This window comes from Phasianus colchicus, chromosome 6, assembly GCF_987193195.1.
Source record: "Phasianus colchicus chromosome 6, bPhaCol1.hap1.1, whole genome shotgun sequence".
In the NCBI taxonomy this organism is placed as follows: Eukaryota; Metazoa; Chordata; class Aves; order Galliformes; family Phasianidae; genus Phasianus; species Phasianus colchicus.
In genome coordinates this window covers 2,885,732-2,904,157 of record NC_143441.1, presented here as the reverse complement: position 1 = coordinate 2,904,157, position 18,426 = coordinate 2,885,732, and the positions used below count along the sequence as shown (strand labels likewise).

At 41.3% G+C, this 18,426-nt stretch overlaps 1 long non-coding RNA gene across 1 annotated transcript; it reads right to left on the bottom strand.

Moving 5' to 3' along the window:
- Positions 1-3,449: 3,449 nt before the first annotated feature.
- On the bottom strand, positions 3,450-9,055 carry LOC149917363 (uncharacterized). The gene is made up of 3 exons (XR_016467587.1): positions 8,699-9,055; positions 8,017-8,106; positions 3,450-7,258 (listed from the first exon to the last, which is right to left on the bottom strand). It is a non-coding gene; the product is annotated as an uncharacterized LOC149917363 (long non-coding RNA).
- Positions 9,056-18,426: the final 9,371 nt, after the last annotated feature.

Genomic DNA, 18,426 nt, shown 5'->3' with positions numbered 1-18,426 from the left:
CTCTAAGTCAGTCTTCCCACCCCAAATACGTACAGTCTGTATTAATATATTTCTTGCATTTTCTTTGGCTTGTTTAATGGAAACAAAGGCTTTCAGTGAAAAAGCTGACTGAGCCAAAACTCACAGATACCCAGCTACACTGCCTATTCACTCCTCTCTCATTTCCTTGTCTTCCCCCACCCAAAAGAGAGCATTTTAAGTGATGTTTTTTTCCACTTGGCTCATACAGAAGGTGAGCTGATCTGTACGGTGAAGTTCTATATTAGTTTGTCTTTTATTTTTTTTTAGAGACCAAAAAGGGAAGGGATAGAAAACAGCCTCTTCACATGAAACATGCCCTTGTCAAAACAATTTAACAAATGGAAAAGGCATGCCAATTATACTAGTTTTCCAGAAGTTCATCAACCTCATGGTTACATGTTAGCACATAAGAAAAATTACTCTATTTGTTCTTTATGGTTTGTTCCTGAGATCAAAGTGCTGTGGGCCGGAGTGTGTTTGACATCAAGAAACACTGGTTGCTGCAATATTGTCTGTAGCGTCTTTTGTTAGTTTTGCTTCTTTATAAGGCTTTAAAGAACAGCAGTCAACACTTGCAGCACACTGGGATCCCATCAAATGCCAAACTTGTCCTTTTGGAGCACAAAGGGAGAGAATATTTTTATGACTCTTATTATGGTTTTCTCCTTTCACTAGGTCCTCTGATAGAAGTAACTGGAAATTGCACTGCATCCCAATCTCCTTTAAATTGCAAAGATTAGTCCAACAGTGAAGTCAACAATATTCATCCTTTATTTAAGAGGAGTTAAAGCCTTATATAGATAAACCCAGCAGTTTGTTAGACAAATCTATAAATCATAGGAACAACTGTTTGTTGTTCGACACAGATTTTTTCAGTAGTTTTTATTTAGCTCCTATTAAATCGTGGATGATATTCAAAGGACTGAAAACGTAAGTAATAAAAAAAAAAAAAAGCTTTATTTAACCAAATCAGTTCAAATGACTGAATTAGCTTACACAGAGTAGAAACACTTCAACATATATGGCTCAAATTCTAGAAAAGAGTAGCTTCAGTTAGGCAGTTGAGCTGAACTAATGGGATTTTAAATGCAGTTGTTCCAAAACCCACATCAAGATAATGACCAAAATGTGTTTGCTGTTGGAAGATAACCAGTTACAAACACAGTCTGCTATCTGCAAGTGGCTCCTGTATTTGAAACAAAGATTCAAATGCAAATAGCCTCTCTGCAAAATATATTGAGAGAAAAAAAAATGTTTCTCCAAAAGAAATTGTTTTTTGCAAAACAATGAAATAAATCAGAGTTGATATCCCAGTTTTCACTAGATATGACCCTACTTTCCTGTTAATAAAAGAACACCCACAGAATTCTACTTTAAGTGACATTAAACACTGAAGAATAGCTATGCTTGAATTCTAAGATACACTTCTCACAGTATTTTAAAAAAATGTGTTCAAATAAGATTATTTAAAAACAACAACAACAAAAAAAAACCATCTGTAAGCCCTAAGGGCTATAAACCTCAGTTGATCACCCCACCCTCAGGAGCAGACTTGCTGTAGACGTTCTCTTTTATGAACTTTGTGAGTTTCACCTTCACTTCTTGTACCCTCATGGCTCCCACATGGTGTCTGCTTAGGTTTGAGTGCTTTCATAGACAGAAGCTTGTTTCTTAACTCCAACCCAAAGGTATTCCTAAGCAGTTTACAACTGTCTGTTCTGCAGCTTAAAAAGTTATTTTTTGACATGATATATTCATAGAAAAAAAATAATAATACACAAACACACATATATATACTCTCAGGTCTTCCTTTGCGAAATTAAGCAAACTAACCTTTTCCAGCCTCTGCACATGAAACAAGCTCTCCATTCCCCAGATCATCCCCAACAGCCTTGTCTTTGCAAGCTTCTGTTTCAAGTCATCCTTCTCAAATACCATTAATAAAAACCATTAGTAGTGTCTTAAACAAGGCCTCATAACTGATCATGAGGCCAATAATATTTCCCTATCTGGAAATACTTTTCCTGAGGCATCCTAAGACTGCATTTACCTCCTTTGTACCTTCACAACTTAGAATAAGATTACAAACGAGTAGTTCTCATGCTTCCCAGTGGTTTCCAGCTGATAACTTCCCAGCTTAGAGCAGCAGATTTCAGCAAAAGCTCCCAAATGCATAACAACACCTTCTGCACTCATGCAGAATCCCATTTGTAGTCCTCAGCATCATCTGGCTCACTCTTTCTGTGCACAGTCCCAGACCCCTTCATGCTGATAACTAGTCCCAGCTCTCTGTCATCAGTATGTGTCCTTGATTACAGAATTAGGCAGAAGCACTTCCCCAGGGTGAACTCCTTAGAACATAATTAACAAATTAATACTTATTCTGAACATTAGGCACAACCTGCCCTAAGCAATTTTCAATCCAGAAGAAAGCCATGTCTCTGCTCCAAACAGTGAAAAAGACAGATGTGTAAAGTCAAGCTGGGAGGAGACACAGAGCATACAATAAGCATAATCAGAGAGTACAACCAGCATAATCACATCACTCCTTGAACAGAAAACCAACAGCAGTTTTCCCCAAAAGCAACACGATAGAGGTGAACATGGCCAGACAAGCCATGAGTTGTCCATAAATTCCAGAAGGGTACCATACCACATGTTTAGGAAGCAGCATGAATGGTAATATGGCCATGTCTGTGCAAAAAGATAACAAAACAACAAACTAATTCGATTGTTTGAACAAAAAACACCAAAGAGAGTAAAGGAAATACACAAAGGCAAGAAAATAGGGAGGGGAAATAGAGAGGGGTGAAGATATTAAACATGATGGGAGAGTTTGAACTAAACACTCATGAAATATACAAGAAATTGAAAGAGAGATATGACATAACAAAGATTTGTAATGAAATATGTTGAGAGAAGACAAACACAGGATTCAAAAATGTCCAAAGAAGGGGGACATCCCCACCAAGGAAGGGACAGTTACACTTAGTTCAAATATATTAAGAGGGAAACTAAAGAAAATTTGGATTAATATGGATGAAAACCTCACCACCTGAAATATCTTTGGGAAAGGAAATTTTCAGGGGGAGGGGAAGAGAAAACTAATGTCGAACAACTAACAGATGGATCAAATTTTACAGCATCAAAAGCAATTTTTTTCCTTCACAATTTCACTACCTTCTCCTGACCTCTTCCTATTGTAAGAAAAAAAAAAAAATCATTCAGTAGAAACTCTTCTCACCACACAGTGCATTGTAGGATAGGTGTGAAGCATATTACAGTGTGCTGAAATTACTGATGTTAAGTCATCCACTAATTGATTCTTCTTGAGGCATGCTGTCAGCTCACCTACCAGAAAACACTCTTATTTACTAAACTTACTTGCCCTTTTATTTTTATTTATTTATTTATTTGCCCAAGTTGGAAGGGAGTGCTGATCTGCTGGAGAGGAGGAAGGCACTGCAGAGAGACCTGAATAGACTGGATAGATAGGCCAAGGTTAAGTGAGTGAGTTTCAATAGGGCCAAGTGTCAGGTCCTGCATTTTGGTCACAACAACCCCAGGCAACCCTGCAGGCTTGGGGAGGAGTGGCTGGGAAGCTGCCTGGTGGAAAGGGACCTTGGTGTACTGATGGACAGTGGGCTGAATGTGAGCCAGCAGTGTGCCCAGGTGGCCAAGAAGGCCAATGGCATCCTGGCTTGGATCAGGAATGGTGTGGTGAGCAGGACTAGGGAAGTCATCCTGCCCTGTATTTGGCACTGGTGAGGTCTCACCTCGAGTGCTGTGCTCAGTTTTGGGCACCTCAGTACAAAAAGGACATGGAGGTGCTGGAGCAGGTGCAGAGAAGGGCAACAAGGTGTGTAAAGGGCCTATGAGGCTATGAGGAGAGACTGAGGGAACTGGGGCTGTTTAGTCTGGGGAAGAGGAGGCTGAGGGGACGCCTTACTGCTCTCTTCCAATATCTGAAAGGGGCTTACAGAATCATAGAATCATAGAATCACAAGGTTGGAAACAACCTATAAGATCTAGTCCAACTGTCTTCACACTCCCACTGCTACCACAAGCACTAAACCAGATCTCACAGCTCCTCGTACAGACGCCTCCTGAACACTGCAGGGATGGTGACTCCACCACCTCCCTGTGCAGCCATTCCAGTGCCTGACCACTCTCTGAGGGAAAAAGTTCTTCCTTAAGTCTAACCTAAACCTCCTCTGGTACAACTTGCAGCCATTTCCCCGGGTCCTGTTCGTTGCCTGGGAGAAGAGGCCAAACCCCTCTTCACCACAACCTCCCTTCAGGAAGTTGTAGAGTGCAGTGAGGTCTCCCCTGAGCCTCCACTTCTCCAGACTGAACAATCCCAGCTCCCTCAGCCGCTCCTCATAGGACTTGTGCTCCAGACCCCTCACCAGTTTCGTTGCCCTTCTCTGGACACGCTGCAGGGCCTCAATGCCTTTTTTGTAGTGAGGGGCCCAAAACTGAACACAGCACTCGAGGTGCGGCCTCACCAGAGCTGAGTACAGGGGATGATCACCTCCCTGCTCCTGCTGGCCACGCTATTTCTAATGCAGGCCAGGATGGCGCTGGCCCTTTTGGCCACCTGGGCACACTGTCGGCTCATGTTCAGCCGAGCATCAACCAACACCCCAGGTCCCTTTCCTCTTCACAATCATCCAGCCACTCGTCCCCAGACCTATAGCCCTATAGCACTGCATGGGGTTGTTGTGGCCAAAGTTCAGGACCCGGCACTTGGCCTTGCTGAACCTCGTTCCATTCACCTCAGCCCAGCGATCCAGCTTATCTAAGTCCCTCTGAAGGGCCTCCCTACCCTCAGGCAGATCAACACCACCTCCCAACTTGGTGTCATCTGCAAACTTACTGAGGGTACACTCAATCCCCTTGTCTAGGTCATCAATAAAGATGTTAAACAAGATGGGCCCCAGTACCGACCCCTGGGGGACACCACTTGAAACAGGTCGCCAGCTGGACTTCACTCCATTAACCACCACCCGTTCAGCACGGCCCTCCAGCCAGTTCCTTACCCAAAGGAGTGTGTACCTGTCCAGGCCATGGGCAGCCAGTTTCCCCAGAAGCAGCCTGTGAGAGAGTGGTGAGGTACTGGAACAGGCTGCCCAGGGAGGTTGTGGATGCCCCGTCCCTGGAGGTGTTCAAAGCCAGATTGGATGGGGCCCTGGGCAGTCTGGTCTAGCATTAGGTGGAATGGTGGTGGCCCTGCATGTGGCAGGGGGGTTGGAGATTCATGATCCTTGAGGTCCCTTCCAACCCTGGCAATTCTGTGATTCTGTGATTCTGTGAACAGCCTTTCCCTCATCCACCAGTCTGGTCACCCAGTCGTAGAAGGAGATGAGGTTGGTCAAGCACGACCTGCCTTTCATGAACCCATGCTGGCTGGGCCTGATCCCCTGGATACCACGCACATGCTGTGCGATCTCACCCAAGATGATTTGCTCCATTACTTTCCCAGGTACCGAGGTCAGGCTGACAGGCCTATAGATTCCCGGAAGAAGAGCAGGGCTGGTCTCTTCTCACTGGTGACAGGATGAGGGGAAATGGCCTCAAGCTGTGGCAGGGGAGGTTTAGGCTGGATATCAGGAAAAACTTTGCAGAAAGGGTTGTTAAGCACTGGAATAGGCTCCCCAGGGAGGTGGTTGAGTCACCATCTGTGGATGTGTTTAAAAACCATTTGGATGTGGTGCTCAGGGACATGGTTTAGAAGAGGGTTGTTAGGGTTGTACGGTTTAGTTGTGGTTGGACTTCATGATCTTGAAGGTCTTTTCCAACTTTTCTATGATTCTATGATTTTCTTTCAAATAGAATCGGCAAAAGACACTTGCATTTAATAACTGCCTACTACACATACAATAGAGGCTTTTGTATGAAAGCCAGCAGCACCATAGGCCTACCACACTTTCTTAAACAAGTAACAGATGACCCTTGACTGCTGTGGGAATCCAGTCACCCCACTGAATGCTAAAGAGCTCAGAAACGCATCCAAGCTCTAGGCATGGTAGAGGCTGCTGTGATGTACTCACACTGATGCAAAGAGACAGCCCTCTCCTCTTCCCAAAGAACAACCCATTTCCCTTCAAAGAAACTTTGATACTAGAACTGAAAATAAACAGAAGCAGATCACTTTTAAGTAATCAGCCCAGTGATTACAAACTTATAAACTGTTTTCCAAGTGTAGCATTCTAGAATCAAATTAAAAAAAAAAATCACAACAACTCTCCTTTTCCCATATTAAATGCTAAACTCACTCATCTGGCTGGAACACTAGCTGTACTTGCTAGTAATGAAGCACACACACACACACATATATATCAGAAAATTGCATACAATGTACATCTATTTTAAGACAATAACATACATTTTAATTCTACACAGAAATATTCTTTGGTTTAATGAAATTTTCTTTATAATACAATGTGTAACGGATCATAATATATAAGTGTTATTAAATTTAATCTTTTATACAGGTGCACATATTCTATACATAGAAACATACATTTTAGGAAAAATTTGTACTACATTTAGACTGCTCTGCATTTTTACGATGTCATTATGAATGAACGATGAGATGCTGAAAGACCAAATGAAAAAGTTCATACTCTGCAGCTCCCCAAGGTGTTAAGAACAACAGTCATGAAGTGAGCTAACAAAAGTCCACTTTAACATTTAAATGCTAGTAAGAGCAGAAGAGCAGCACATAATATTAAAAACTCGAAGTAAAAAGAAATATGACAACCTAAGTAATAACTCATTTACAAAAAAAATATAAAATAAGGTGAACAGTTTTAGAACATGTGTTTCATGAAATATCACTACCCACAGTGTGAAACTCACTGCCTTCTGGTTTTCAAATCACTGAGGAAAACAGACGAAAAACACTCAACCATTTCTCAGAAGGCAGCATTTCATCCAGAATGCACAGTCATCTAAGCAAAATCTTAATTTCACCTTATGAGGGAGAATATTGTTCATTAGCAGGTTACTGTATGCTACTTGAAGTCCTGTTCTGCCTCCATTTTGCAGGTCAACAGCATGAATTCCCTTCTCACTCAGCATGCAGTTCCACACAACTGGCTGAGATCCATGGAAATCCCACCTCTGCCCACGTAGCACAGCCTGGACTGTCTCATCCTCTGCTGCCCAGATGCAGCCACAGAACCCACTGTTTCTGTTTCTTCCATATCTGCAGTCCACTGCACAACTTTTCCTAAATAACACCAGTTAAGGTCAAAGAAGGGAACATTCCTACACACTACTATGCTAGCTCAGAGTTCAACTTAACTCTTCCAAACATTGCCCTATCCAGTCTATCTCACATGCCTGCATTTTCTGAGTGGATTGTGTTCAATCTGTGCAATCCTCATTGCTAACCCATTCCTCATCACCCCAAATGGAGGAACAAGCCATAGATACGTAAAAGACTAACAGTATTTAAACATAAAAAGGAAATTCAAAGAGAATTCTCTCCAAAACACCACGTAAAAGTGTATGAGAACTATAAAAGGTCCAATAATAGATTAAGGTCAAATGGAAGAAATTCTGTATAAGCTTGCATTTGTATAACATTGTGCTCACAAAAAGACATTCCAATACCTTATTCTTCCACATATCCTTTCTCTTGTACAGTTCAAAGTGCTTAAAAACAACAGTTGTAAACAAAATGGGGGGAAAAAAATGTCAAAATATCCAGAATTTAATCAGTATCTTTGAAGGACACCAGAACAGTCTTACAGCCTGGAAGGTCTAGGCAAAACATCAAACAAAGCCATTAGATTTTCACGACTGCAATTACAATCAACACCAGCAAATTTGTGCTGCAACCAGACACTTCTAATGAAAAAAAGAAATGCAAAGCTAATGATCTGAATCCCCTTCACTGGCATATGACTTGCAGTTTCATTCAGAACTTAAAGACTGATAAACAGTCACAAGTTACAAATTTCACATCTTTTGGTGAATGCCTACCTTTATTCTTTTTTTCTTCTCCTTTTCTGCCTTTTCATGAATCCTTATTCAAAAGTGACACATTTGTTCAGTTCAGGGAGATTCTTCTCTCTGGAGGGGAAATAATTTTTATCAGTAAGACTCCCTGGTGATCAGGTAGACTTGGAACTGCTGTTAATCAGCCTTTTTGACATGGTAGCTTGAATAGCACTTCCCATGATGCTTTGTGCGTCTACCTTAATTCTTTCCTTTTGAACTCACCATGACTTATAGGTGTCTTTTTTGCCTTTTGTGTGTCTGAAGTTATCCCTCTATTAGCTTTAATTGGAAAGGTACCTTTTGTTCCCCTAGAGTAGTCATATACTAACCACTGAACTCCCTAGGCTCAAATTTCTGGGGTAGCAAGAGTTCAGTTTTCTGATCCTAGTGAAAGATTCAATGCTTTTATTATTGCTAATAAAATAAGTGATATTTACTCTAAAGATGAACTGTTGCAGCCATTTTTTTATCAGAAAATAGAGAGACTTCTGGTGAAGGTTCAAAAGAATTACAAATACAAGAGCATCACAGAACTACAACTCTTGCCATCCACAAACTGCAGTACAACGGGTGCTGTTAAAAATTAAAAAAAGCCATTTTCTGAAAGTGAAATATAAGCTGTTTCACAACAAGACACAATGCTTTGTTTCCTACAAAGTTGTACCTTCTCCCAAACTTCACTCATCTGCCTTCCTGACATCACTGCAAGTAAGAGGGAGCACATGTTTCAGTCACTGCACCCCAATTAGCCAGTGGGACACATGCAAGGTGTGGCCAGGCAGTTACCAACCTTAACAAGTAGCAGCTGAGCACCCTTCCTCACCTCAGCATTCACTTTCATCTGAGGCTCTCCCCATACTCCTGCTATTAGAATGTTTGTCAGAGCTTCTACAGGAAACTGCACAGAAGCCCCAGAAGTTTCTGTGAAGGGACTGGCAGACATATGCTTTATATACAACATATTTCTTTAAAAACATAACTAAAAGTACATCATCCATATGCATTTTGCTGCACACTGAACAAAAATGCGACCTGGTTTTCTTTACAGCAGAAGAGGAATTTGGACTAGCAAATATCTTGGCAGTGGTGTGGCCCCTGCCTCAGCACCTATCTCTGCCATTGGGGCAGCTACTGCACTCTCAATATTTCCTGATTAAATACCAACAGTTTATCAAGGATTAGCAGCCCATCTCTAGAGGTGCACACGATTTTATCAGCCATTCACTTTTAGGGCTGGGTTTTTGTTGTTGTTGTTTGTTTGTTTGCTGGGTTTTTTGTTTGTTTTTGTTTTAATATATATAGGCTATCTGGAGCCCATTTAGTTTTTTAAGCAGTCATCTTAGGGCAGCCATGGATAGCATTAATACTTCAATTAAGGTTGAAAATCTTGAAGTCTTACTGGAGGCCACCAGCCCCAACTCACTGTAACTTACATGCACATATGTACATGAGACAACCAAATTCACTGAGTTCAGCACAAGGACTCTCTTGATACCTTTCACAAGTGACAGAGAAATTAATATAAACCGTACAGGTGCATATTATTATCTCAGCTACACCGAAATATATTATTTCTCCTGATCTCCTCATCAACAACTAGCTGAAGTGAAAGCAGATGTGACCAAGGTTCCTAGATCATATGTAAAACCATACCATTAATGCTCAAGTGTTGTTCTCTTCTCCTCAACTCTCAGCTGACCACTGTCTGAAGTGCAGGTAAAATTTAATTCAGTTTTTGAATAACTTAATTCAGTGTATTAAATTACCCACGCTTTAAATTCCTGTGTTATTTCACTCCTCTCCCCTTTTAGCACTGACCATGCATTACATACCAGGGCTTTGTACCCTCCTAAGAATCTCCTAGAGAAATTCACTGGGACGAAGCTGCTGGACGATGGGATGGAGTTAAAAAGTCACACCCCACCAGCTTTGCCACAGCTGTGTGAGTTTACAGCAAACCCTGGCTGTCTTGGATGGATGCATCAGGTATGTGGCATCCTCAGGTAGGCAACCACAGTGCCTGCCGTTCCCCTTCTTACAGGCTGCCCTGGCCAACCCAATGCAGCAGCTACAGCAACAAGTCGCACCCTCAGGCCCACATCATCTCCCATCTGCTGCCCAGGCAGCCCACAAACAGGCTGGGCACTGTAGGGGAGGGTGGGGCTGGGAGCATCTCCTCCAGCCCCGAGGGCAGCTGTATGAGAAAAAGCAAGGCCATGCCATGTGGAAAAAGTCTTTCTTAATGTGCTCCTCCTGACTCTGGAGGAAATGAATTTTTTCTGATAGGAAGTAAGCATCTAGCAGAGGCCTTCGTGGTAGAGTCAGTTCTATCAGGGCCTGCTCACACAGGTGCTATAGATAGCTCTGCCTGATGCCAGCCAGCTCCTCCAGTGCCATAGGTCAGCATGGCACCATTGGCAAGCAAGTGCAAAAGGTGACTGCCATAAGGAGACCCTCTAGGGAGGGTATCAGTGACCTCCCAGGTGCAAGAAGCCCAGAGCTCTGCTCCTCAGCCTCTGTCTTTGAAACAGTCTGATGACTGATTACAGGAATCTTCCCTATGCAAAACCTCTGAAACATGACATCTCAATCCTACATCCATTTCTTTTGCAAAGTAAAAAATGGTTTTCCTGGCCTAGTATGTTTATCAGTTAGAGTCTGAGCCAGCTATCTGTACAGGTTTGCGGTATGGAGCCTAGAACAGTTAGATTATTATCACGTATTATGAAAATCAGACACAGCTTACTCTTGTATATAACAAGGCAAATGTGTATAGAGAGATTGGTTCTCCTTAGATTGCTATCTCTGAATTGATGCTGTATGAGGCACAACTGCTTAAAAGGTTATAACTGATGTAATTTTTGCCATTACAGGTAATTTATGGCTCCTGTGTGTCTGACTTGTCAAATCTTCTTAGAGAGATCAAACAAGGTCTGTTTGTCATATGCATTTATCTAACACTTGTTCCTCTGCAAGCTTCAAAACGCAATAGTTATTCTTTGCTTAGGTGTCAGTTTTCTCCTGTACGTCTTGCCTCTTGGTCCTTGTAAATGTCCTCCTAATGCAATATGCAGAGGTGCTTCAGCAGCAAATATGAGCAACACCTACCTCTCTACTGGTATTTTTAAGAGATAATTTTTTTTCCTACGGAAGGCTCCAGTCATACAGAGGCCTGACTGCAGAGGAAGCTGTGCACACAGATGTTTTGAAGCTTTCACTATGCCTCAAACCATATTGCACTGTTTATTCTCCCATCAACTTTGTCTAACTCTGAACTGATCTCTTGGGGGACAGTGCCTGCTCTGTGTCTCACACCCTGCTGCTCAGCTCTGTGCTCACTTCCATACACAGCACACTGCATGGGAGTACTGTGAAAGGTAAGGAGCTCGGCAGTGTGCTGACACTCTTGTGTTTCACCTTTATGGACTTTTTACCCATTCGGCTGTCAAAAAGCTGCATTTCTCAATGGCTATGAAGTGTGAAGTGTCTGGAAACACACAGAGGGCTCTGGCAAAGTAAAAATTTTATAGAAGAGCTTGCCCAGTTTAACTCTACATTAGGTTTTACCTTCCTAACATGTATGAATGGACATCTTTAGGCAGCAGTATGAGTGGAACTGCAGAGAGAAATAAATAAAAATAAATTGAATTAAAAGAACAACACTTTGCTGAAAGTTAAGTCTTCTAAGTAAGTTAATTGAATCAGGCATCTTCACTGATCTGTCTTCTTAACAAACTCTGGTGTACAGAAGTTCTGTGCAGTAAACAGGAAATATTCTGAAAAAGTACAAGCTATTCTTCAAGGCTTGTATGCAAAACAGAATTTCAACTGCAGGCACACCCAAAATTCAGGGTTCTTAAGATCCAAGAATGTGGCATGACAAAATGTGAAAATAACATGTATTGGTGAAATGCCACTCATTGATTTGGAAACATTTAATACTCAGAAAATAGCAGAGAAATATTAGTGTTGGTGATTGTCTGTGATGGCTTTAATGAAAGATAGAATTACTATAGATAGAAAGATAGCAATAAACTATAAATTGCATCCATGTGTTATACATTATTTTACGTATCTGACTTCAGGAACTGCAGAAGTCTGTTAGCTGCAAAACATCACTAAACCTCTTAAGTGATATCACTGGTACCCTGCTGAAATATTACCCAACGTTGTGGACATTTTGCATCCACATCTTTGCATCTTTTAAAATTGCCTGAAAAAAATCAAGTGTCCTTATTCAAAATTCATGAAATGCCTAGTAAGTGTTATGATAAATAATTTGCTTCTTCACAGATTAATTTCAACATTGACTTATTTTTACCACACTGATAAAATCTGTCTCTATCTCAAACATTATTCAAGCTGCCTCAGGAGCAGCCACTTTTTTCTAAGTTTCTTTTTTTGCCCTTCTTCCTCCTTTGCCTCCTCGCTCTTTCTCCCACTCTCACTTTTGCTGCTTCCTTCTTTCTCCCGCAGTGTCTCAGTCCAGGAATTCTCCTTCTCTCCGCCCTATGGCTCCGTGCTATAGCAATCCAGCATGGCATATCAGAATCTGGAACAATATCTCTGACAATTTGTATTAGCATTCTGCCACTTTCCTCTAGATGAAATTTCTACATGCTTCAGACTATAGAAAATATTAGGAAATTTGGACAACAGAGAATGGGGAGAAAGTTAATCTTATCTACTTGGAAGCCATTTCTGTACTGCTTGCAGAAGAAGACAGAAATACCTGGAGTCAGCTACAAACTACATAGAAAAGAGCCATAAGGTTTAGGATTTTATGAAACAAGAATATCATCCGTCCTCTGGACAGAGCAGTCCATTCAACTAAACAAAAGGCAAAGCTAACAGAAAAGATTGGGTGAAAAAACAATGCTTTTGAGACTTATTAGTTAAGACATTAAATGCAAAAAGAGAATTAAATGGTTTCACTGCCTGTATCTGCATGATGCCAACCTCTAGAGCAAAGCAGGGGGAAAAAAAAGAAGAGGAGGGGAGGGGAGGGGAGAGGGAGGGAAAGGGAAGGGAGGGGAAGGGAAGAGGACAGACAAGAAATACGATTTGCTCATTTATGAGCGTAAGTACAACCTTACTGATAACTATCAACTCGTGCTGGAAACAATCTCCTAGTGGGAAAGTGAAAATATGTGGTTTATAAAAACATACTGAGGAAAGAGCCTGGTGCTGTCATTCAGATAGCACTGATTAAAGCAAATCCATGTGTTATGCCGGACAGATTCGACCACTGTGATAGTTGTTCATGACAGTCCTGGGTAATGCACACAGAGAGACAGCAAAAATACCAAGTAGATATGATACAGCTGATAGTGCTGACATTAATTGTCAGTGTTAAGTTTCAGGAAAAAAAAGAGAAAAAAAACCAACAACCAAAAAAACATTTCACTGACAAGCTTTGACTCCAGAAATCTAAGGATCGTGGGATACCTGCAATCCTATGACTGGATTCTGTGCTGGTTTGTAAAGCAGACATCACCACCACCATCTCTGTTACGTTTTGCAGATATCAGCCACAGAAAATACTGACAGAGAGTCTTAGAAGCATGTGGCATTCATATGATATTTTTGTGATAGCAACAACCTTACAAGCAGAAAACAGATGCCTTTTTCCAAATACTTTTTTTGTTGCTGGTTTTTACCACTGATATATTTAAAACTTCTCCACAGACTGGCATTTCCAGTTTATTCTCTTCTATTTCTCTCACAATTTTCCGAAATACTTTGCACATTATAACTGCCATAATACTTCGAGAAGCTGAACATTAACTTAGGCAGTAGATATATAGGAATTTCAGCTGCCTTATTCATTAGTAATAGCAAGAGCTCATTCTCACTAAAAACATGCTAACAATTAATCTACTGGAAAATGTTCTTACCTTCCTGTAAAATATTACTTAAAAAAATATAATCCGTGAATTAATCTACTCTCTGAGGGTTGGAAACCTCACTCTGAAGGCACTTTTGTTTTAAATTGGGAGCTTTCAGACTGTGCTGATGGACTCTGAGCTCAGAGATAGTTGACAAAAGGAAGTTATTTCATATGTGCTAGACAGCAATCTATGCATGAAAAACTTTACAGTAGGAAATGTGTAAATCAACTAGACAAAACAAAACAACAAACAAACAAACAAAAACCAACCTACTGATTTATGGCATCAACTGAAAGAGTTAGTACAACTTACAAATCACTGTGATCACATTAGTCCCTGCCACATCAGCAATAGTTTGTTGGTAAAACAGGCAGGGCAGCCTCTGCTAATCCATTCCAGAGTAGGCTCTTGTAGGTTAACGCTGTATGAGAACAGTAAAAGGCAATGGGGAAGAAAATAAAAGAGAGAGAGAGAAAATGGCAAAGCAATGGCAGTGTCCTGGGGAAGTGCATCATCCTCTCCAAGCAGTGGAAAGCCGCTATCAGAACTGGGGAGGAAGGTGTAAAGGGCAAAAAACAGCAGCAGAAACCACAGCATGCATGCTTCAAGGGAGAAACGTCCCCATTTCCTTAATTAAGTAAATAGTAAGCTGACAAGTTCATCTTACTAAACTGCAACTATGACAGTGGGACTGAGTGCACCCTCGGAAAGTTTGCAGACAACGCCAAGCTGTTAAAGCCTTTAAGCTGAAAAAGGATAGATTTAGATTAGAGATGTGAACAAGAAAGTCTTTTCTCAAAGAGTGGTGAGACACGGGAGTTGTGGATGCCCCATCCCTGGAAGTGTTCAAGGCGAGGTTGGGACTTTGAGCAATCTAATCCAAGGTTAAGTGTCCCTTCCCATGGCAGAGGTTTGGAGCTGGATCATCTTTAAGATCCACTGCAGCCCAAACCATTCTGTGATTCTATGATTTTGTTACTTTGAGCTCCTGTTCATTCTGAAGCTGCAAGCTTTTGCTGGCTTTGTTCCAGATGTCACAGGGGTTACACCAGGAGCGCTCCTGGCATAGTGATTCTCCTCTTCACTCACTGAGCATCTGTAGTGTAGAGCACCATGGACCTGCCTGTATCGAAAGGGACCTATAGGTATGACCCTAAGAATAGCGTAACACTTTCCTTGCTGTAAGACTGTTTTTCAAAGATACTCAGCCAAATAACTTAAATATTGTTGCAGCCCTAATGCTGGGAGAAAGAATACCTATTTTTAGCAGCCTTGCTTGTTATTTGTACACACATCAGAGGGATACAGTGCAGTCCCTAGCACGAGCTAGTCTGCACTCACAGCTGCTTGCAGAAGTCATGGCCTTGTCACACCAAGATCCTACAGAGGCTGTTGCACTCACCTTAATGCAGGAATGACACAGACCTCACAGCACCTCCCGTGACTGCAATGTGTTACACAGAGCAAGCACACCTTGCGAGGGCAAATCCTGCTCACAGACTTGGGCTGCTATATTCCAGTGTGTTCACAAGAGCTGTGCTAGTGGGGAATTTAAACATAGTTATATCCATTCTCCAGAAGTCCCAGAGAATGATTCCCTGCTTTCTCCTCTGAGTGGTGTATGTTCCACACAAATCCTGCTGCCTCCCTCCATCTACTCAATCTGGAAGAAAACTCATTTATGCAAGCAGGCAAGCCCCAGGCATTTTACTGTGACGTTTCTGTTAAATGCTACTGTTCCTGTTTGGGACTGGACAGGCTTCTCCTTACAACTGGTAAAACAATGACACGTCTCCCACTACAACTCAAAACACAGCCTGTGCAGACAGCCAATCTTCACATCTTTTATTAACAATATCTATTGGATGTCAGGGGGAAATTCTTTACAGAGAGAGTGGTGAGGTGCTGGAACAGCTGCCCAGAGAGGCTGTGGATGCCCCGTCCCTGGAGGTGTTCAAGGTCAGATTGGATGGAGCCCTGGGCAGCCTGGTCTAGCATTAGGTGGGATGATTGGTGGCCCTACGTGTGGCAGGGGGTTGGAGATTCATGATCCTTGAGGTCCCTTCCAACCCTGGCAATTCTGTGATTCTGTGATCTAAAATAAATGCCAAATTAATCCAAAGGTAGTATTTCATAAACAAAAATTGGGAGAAAATGAACCCATCCAATACAATTGCTACCATACAGATAAATGTCCTGAGGGAACTGTGAACGAAATATCACTGTCTGTCATCTCTAATGTCTGGCTAACCACAGATATCAAAGCATTAGGAGTTAAAACACAATAACTCATAAAAGTAGCTTAAAAAGCACTTAATTCCCCAAATTCTAAGTACAGTAAAAGTAAGTGGGATTGTCTGATATTTTTCTTTTGAACTCTTGGTCTTTTGACCTCCAGAGTTCTTTTAAGTTGTTCTCTGTAAGGCATTTCTTTAGTAGACCACGATATCTGAAAGGCAGGCTTCTTATCCATCAGTTAAGCTGTGTAAAAATATTTCTGTTTTCAGGGTTGTCCATTTTTACATCACCGAGGCCTGTGATCCTGAAAAGATTTATTACAACCCTCTGCTTCACTTTAAGCACTCTAAAAGACTGAATTTCTCATTTGGATTTCCCACAAGGCATAAATTCTGTCACTGAGGGAACAGCACAAGCAGTTCAGTGCCTCAAGCAGGGAGGAGCCAGGAGCCCTGGGTGACCCAGCACCAGCTGTGCCTTCACCCATGGTGTCTGAACACAGGACCAAATTGAGTGGCAATAGCAGTAGGTCCCATCAGCATCCCCAGAGAAGGCAGAGTCACTCCCAAGATCAGGATCCATTGGATGTCTTTCTTTCTGACAGCCTGCGACTTGCACCTCAAACACCTTTGGGCTGCATATTGAAAAACAGATAGAAGTGATAAAAGTAAATCAAAGTTATGCAATTCGCAAAGTATTGCAGATAGCCAGGCACAGCTACTAAGGATATTAGCACTGCATCAACCAATCACAAAAATAGAAATTGTTATTGTGTTTCTAGCCAGCGCTTGAAGTTTTTGAAGCTTTTGCCTAAGGCTAGCTGCCAACAATACCCTGGGAACACCATCACACTCCCATTTTATTTCAAGGCTAAAATTGAAATATAGTAAAAATCTGCATTTATAGAGAGCTGTAAAGGCCAAAGAAAGGATTACTCCTGCTTTTGGCAAGCTCTGGATCAAATGGTGTATGCATCATTTCTCATGCGTGAGAGTGATGTTGCCCTCTGGTGGGTAACCCGCAGCCATGGCAAAGAATCTGCTCTTCAAAGTCTCAGCAGATGCAAACAGAAGCTCACGTTTTGACACAATATTTGCAAATATCAGGTGATTTAGCTTTGCTGCACCCCAAGGAGGTGCACTGTTTGCTTCTTATTACAAGTGAAGAGATAGGAAGGATGCAGTTTTAGTCGTCCTCTCTTTGAAGAATGCAGCCCATTGACTACCAGGGCAGAATCATCCTCATTCAACTTCCAAGGTCATATGGAATATCTGCAGGGGAAAAGAAAGAAAAAAAAAAAGAAAAAGAAAAAAAAAAGCCTGAGAGACTCCATGGTTCATGACTCTCAATTTTTAACACAAGATGCAAAGAAAAAACAATCCTTCAAATACTTACATTAGACCTTAAAACCTCTAGACACCGACTATATTCTCTAGGATGTGTCTACATTAATCCTCACCTATATTCATTTATTTGGTTTGCTTCCTTTCAGAGAATCTGATTTAATTTTTCTTAAGTAACAGATAAATTACCAGTGTCCGTATTATCAGCACCCTATTAAGAGCAGGAATCCAGCTCGATGCCATTGGGACATTGTAACATTCCTATCTCATCAGCCATCAGACTGAGGTCTAGGGAGTGAAATTTATCAAATCCCATTGTACAGTGTATCTGGGAGGATGATAAACATGATTAAAATTCATTTCACCAACACAGTTCCTCATATGTATTGGTTGTCCTTTTTCCTTGGAATGGTTAGACAAATTGCACAGTTCCCCGGAATGAAATTCAGTCATGGATTTTATACAACGTGTCCTGATAATACAAATCAATATTTTGACAAAACACATTTTTGCCTGAAGATGAAGTACTATGTGCAATGAAACACATTTAAGTACTTTATAATTTATCCTGAGAGCACAATGCATTTGACCAAATGCCATACATCATTCCATAGAAAACAAGGTGGAATACATATAATCTATACTCCTTTAAGAGGCAACCGCATTGAGGGTGAGCACTATTAAAGACTTAATATTCAGAAACTATTTCACATTAAGGATCTCTGTAACCTCTGAAAGATATGCATTATTCTACATGATTTAAATGCAAGATTGTTTATTTTCCTCAAATGTGGTATCATTTTCTTTAATTACTTTCATTTTTAAGATAGAGTAAATTATCTTCTGTGTCAGCTTGATTTTGCCACAGACCTCACGTTGTTTGTTTACACATATAGCATGAGGATTGAAAAGAAACTTTC